A 5,631-nucleotide genomic window follows, 5' to 3' on the forward strand; every position below is an offset into this window, starting at 1 on the left:
CAGAAACGCACTGTCTCGGCGAAATAGTGTTTTTGTACAACTTCATGAAGTTACATGTAACTTTTGATAGAAGGCTCAGATATACGTATTTATGGCTTTATCTTATATAATTCTATATCCCCGTGTTGAGCAAACAAGTTTTAAAGCTGTTTGAGCTAAGATTTTCGAGTTATTCACAAGATGAAAACTTATACTTTGTTTCGTGGCGAGAACTCCATTCAAATGCATGTAATAGTCAGAAACGCACTGTCTCGGCGAAATAAAGCCTTTTGGTACAACTTCATGAAGTTACATGTAACTTTTGATAGAAGGCTCAGATATACGTATTTATGGCTTTATCTTATAGAATTCTATATCCCCGTGTTGAGCAAACAGGTTTTAAAGCTGTTTGAGCTAAGATTTTCAAGTTATTCACAAGATGAAAACCTATACTTTGTTTTCTGGCGAGAACTCCATTCAAATGCATGTAATAGTCAGAAACGCACTGTCTCAGCGAAATAAAGTGTTTTTGTACAACTTCATGAAGTTACATGTAACTTTTGATAGAAGGCTCAGATATACGTATTTATGGCTTTATCTTATAGAATTCTATATCCCCGTGTTGAGCAAACAGGTTTTAAAGCTGTTTGAGCTAAGATTTTCGAGTTATTCACAAGATGAAAACCTATACTTTGTTTCGTGCGAGAACTCCATTCAAATGCATGTAATAGTCAGAAACGCACTGTCTCGGCGAAATAAAGTGTTTTTGTACAACTTCATGAAGTTAGCTGTAACTTTTGATAGAAGGCTCAGATATACGTATTTATGGCTTTATCTTATAGAATTCTATATCCCCGTGTTGAGCAAACAGGTTTTAAAGCTGTTTGAGCTAAGATTTTCGAGTTATTCACAAGATGAAAACCTATACTTTGTTTTCAGGCGAGAACTCCATTCAAATGCATGTAATAGTCAGAAACGCACTGTCTCGGCGAAATAAAGTGTTTGTGTACAACTTCATGAAGTTACATGTAACTTTTGATAGAAGGCTCAGATATACGTATTTATGGCTTTATCTTATAGAATTCTATATCCCCGTGTTGAGCAAACAGGTTTTAAAGCTGTTTGAGCTAAGATTTTCGAGTTATTCACAAGATGAAAACCTATACTTTGTTTCGTGCGAGAACTCCATTCAAATGCATGTAATAGTCAGAAACGCACTGTCTCGGCGAAATAAAGCCTTTTTGTACAACTTCATGGAGTTAGCTTTAACTTTTGATAGAAGGCTCAGATATACGTATTAATGGCTTTATCTTATAGAATTCTATATCCCCGTGTTGAGCAAACAGGTTTTAAAGCTGTTTGAGCTAAGATTTTCGAGTTATTCACAAGATGAAAACCTATACTTTGTTTTCTGGCGAGAACTCCATTCAAATGCATGTAATAGTCAGAAACGCACTGTCTCGGCGAAATAAAGTGTTTTTGTACAACTTCATGAAGTTACATGTAACTTTTGATAGAAGGCTCAGATATACGTATTTATGGCTTTATCTTATAGAATTCTATATCCCCGTGTTGAGCAAACAGGTTTTAAAGCTGTTTGAACTAAGATTTTCAAGTTATTCACAAGATCAAAACCTATACTTTGTTTCGTGCGAGAACTCCATTCAAATGCATGTAATAGTCAGAAACGCACTGTCTCGGCGAAATAAAGTGTTTTTGTACAACTTCATGAAGTTACATGTAACTTTTGATAGAAGGCTCAGATATACGTATTTATGGCTTTATCTTATAGAATTCTATATCCCCGTGTTGAGCAAACAGGTTTTAAAGCTGTTTGAGTTAAGATTTTCGAGTTATTCACAAGATGAAAACCTATACTTTGTTTCCTGCGAGAACTCCATTCAAATGCATGTAATAGTCAGAAACGCACTGTCTCGGCGAAATAAAGTGTTTGTGTACAACTTCATGAAGTTACATGTAACTTTTGATAGAAGGCTCAGATATACGTATTTATGGCTTTATCTTATAGAATTCTATATCCCCGTGTTGAGCAAACAGGTTTTAAAGCTGTGTGAGCTAAGATTTTCGAGTTATTCACAAGATGAAAACCTATACTTTGTTTCGTGCGAGAACTCCATTCAAATGCATGTAATAGCGAGAAACGCACTGTCTCGGCGAAATAAAGTGTTTTTGTACAACTTCATGAAGTTAGCTGTAACTTTTGATAGAAGGCTCAGATATACGTATTTATGGCTTTATCTTATAGAATTCTATATCCCCGTGTTGAGCAAACAGGTTTTAAAGCTGTTTGAGCTAAGATTTTCGAGTTATTCACAAGATGAAAACCTATACTTTGTTTCGTGCGAGAACTCCATTCAAATGCATGTAATAGTCAGAAACGCACTGTCTCGGCGAAATAAAGCCTTTTTGTACAACTTCATGGAGTTAGCTGTAACTTTTGATAGAAGGCTCAGATATACGTATTTATGGCTTTATCTTATAGAATTCTATATCCCCGTGTTGAGCAAACAGGTTTTAAAGCTGTTTGAGCTAAGATTTTCGAGTTATTCACAAGATGAAAACCTATACTTTGTTTTCTGGCGAGAACTCCATTCAAATGCATGTAATAGTCAGAAACGCACTGTCTCGGCGAAATAAAGTGTTTTTGTACAACTTCATGAAGTTACATGTAACTTTTGATAGAAGGCTCAGATATACGTATTTATGGCTTTATCTTATAGAATTCTATATCCCCGTGTTGAGCAAACAGGTTTTAAAGCTGTTTGAGCTAAGATTTTCGAGTTATTCACAAGATGAAAACCTATACTTTGTTTTCTGGCGAGAACTCCATTCAAATGCATGTAATAGTCAGAAACGCACTGTCTCGGCGAAATAAAGTGTTTTTGTACAACTTCATGAAGTTACATGTAACTTTTGATAGAAGGCTCAGATATACGTATTTATGGCTTTATCTTATAGAATTCTATATCCCCGTGTTGAGCAAACAGGTTTTAAAGCTGTGTGAGCTAAGATTTTCGAGTTATTCACAAGATGAAAACCTATACTTTGTTTCGTGCGAGAAATCCATTCAAATGCATGTAATAGTCAGAAACGCACTGTCTCGGCGAAATAAAGTCTTTTTTTTACAACTTTATGAAGTTACATGTAACTTTTGATAGAAGGCTCAGACACACATATTTATGGTTTTATCTCATAGAATTCTATATCCCCGTGTTGAGCAAACAGGTTTTAAAGCTGTTTGAGTTAAGATTTTCGAGTTATTCACAAGATGAAAACCTATACTTTGTTTCGTGCGAGAACTCCATTCAAATGCATGTAATAGTCAGAAACGCACTGTCTCGGCGAAATAAAGCCTTTTTGTACAATTTCATGGAGTTAGCTTTAACTTTTGATAGAAGGCTCAAACACACATATTTATGGTTTTATCTCATAGATTTCTATATCCCCGTGTTGAGCAAACAGGTTTTAAAGCTGTGTGAGCTAAGATTTTCGAGTTATTCACAAGATGAAAACCTATACTTTGTTTTCTGGCGAGAACTCCATTCAAATGCATGTAATAGTCAGAAACGCACTGTCTCGGCGAAATAAAGTGTTTTTGTACAACTTCATGAAGTTAGCTGTAACTTTTGATAGAAGGCTCAGATATACGTATTTATGGCTTTATCTTATAGAATTCTATATCCCCGTGTTGAGCAAATAGGTTGTAAAGCTGTTTGAGCTAAGATTTTCAAGTTATTCACAAGATGAAAACCTATACTTTGTTTCGTGCGAGAACTCCATTCAAATGCATGTAATAGTCAGAAACGCACTGTCTCGGCGAAATAAAGTGTTTTTGTACAACTTCATGAAGTTACATGTAACTTTTGATAGAAGGCTCAGATATACGTATTTATGGCTTTATCTTATAGAATTCTCTATCCCCGTGTTGAGCAAACAGGTTTTAAAGCTGTGTGAGCTAAGATTTTCGAGTTATTCACAAGATGAAAACCTATACTTTGTTTTCTGGCGAGAACTCCATTCAAATGCATGTAATAGTCAGAAACGCACTGTCTCGGCGAAATAAATCCTTTTTGTACAACTTCATCGAGTTAGCTTTAACTTTTGATAGAAGGCTCAAACACACATATTTATGGTTTTATCTCATAGAATTCTATATCCCCGTGTTGAGCAAACAGGTTTTAAAGCTGTTTGAGCTAAGATTTTCGAGTTATTCACAAGATGAAAACCTATACTTTGTTTTCTGGCGAGAACTCCATTCAAATGCATGTAATAGTCAGAAACGCACTGTCTCGGCGAAATAAAGTGTTTTTGTACAACTTCATGAAGTTACATGTAACTTTTGATAGAAGGCTCAGATACATGTATTTATGGCTTTATCTCATAGAATTCTATATCCCCGTGTTGAGCAAACAGGTTTTAAAGCTGTTTGAGCTAAGATTTTCGAGTTATTCACAAGATGAAAACCTATACTTTGTTTTCTGGCGAGAACTCCATTCAAATGCATGTAATAGTCAGAAACGCACTGTCTTGGCGAAATAAAGCCTTTTTGTACAACTTCATGAAGTTAGCTGTAACTTTTGATAGAAGGCTCAGATATACGTATTTATGGCTTTATCTTATAGAATTCTATATCCCCGTGTTGAGCAAACAAGTTTTAAAGCTGTGTGAGCTAAGATTTTCGAGTTATTCACAAGATGAAAACTTATACTTTGTTTCCTGCGAGAACTCCATTCAAATGCATGTAATAGTCAGAAACGCACTGTCTCGGCGAAATAGTGTTTTTGTACAACTTCATGAAGTTAGCTGTAACTTTTGATAGAAGGCTCAGATATACGTATTTATGGCTTTATCTCATAGAATTCTATATCCCCGTGTTGAGCAAACAGGTTTTAAAGCTGTGTGAGCTAAGATTTTCGAGTTATTCACAAGATGAAAACCTATACTTTGTTTCGTGCGAGAACTCCATTCAAATGCATGTAATAGTCAGAAACGCACTGTCTCGGCGAAATAGTGTTTTTGTACAACTTCATGAAGTTACATGTAACTTTTGATAGAAGGCTCAGATATACGTATTTATGGCTTTATCTTATATAATTCTATATCCCCGTGTTGAGCAAACAAGTTTTAAAGCTGTTTGAGCTAAGATTTTTGAGTTATTCACAAGATGAAAACCTATACTTTGTTTTCTGGCGAGAACTCCATTCAAATGCATGTAATAGTCAGAAACGCACTGTCTCGGCGAAATAGTGTTTTTGTACAACTTCATGAAGTTACATGTAACTTTTGATAGAAGGCTCAGATATACGTATTTATGGCTTTATCTTATATAATTCTATATCCCCGTGTTGAGCAAACAAGTTTTAAAGCTGTTTGAGCTAAGATTTTCGAGTTATTCACAAGATGAAAACTTATACTTTGTTTCGTGGCGAGAACTCCATTCAAATGCATGTAATAGTCAGAAACGCACTGTCTCGGCGAAATAAAGCCTTTTGGTACAACTTCATGAAGTTACATGTAACTTTTGATAGAAGGCTCAGATATACGTATTTATGGCTTTATCTTATAGAATTCTATATCCCCGTGTTGAGCAAACAGGTTTTAAAGCTGTTTGAGCTAAGATTTTCGAGTTAT

This window comes from Perissodus microlepis, chromosome 9, assembly GCF_051167445.1.
Source record: "Perissodus microlepis isolate ML-2025 ecotype Zambia chromosome 9, ASM5116744v1, whole genome shotgun sequence".
NCBI classification, from domain to species: domain Eukaryota; kingdom Metazoa; phylum Chordata; class Actinopteri; order Cichliformes; family Cichlidae; genus Perissodus; species Perissodus microlepis.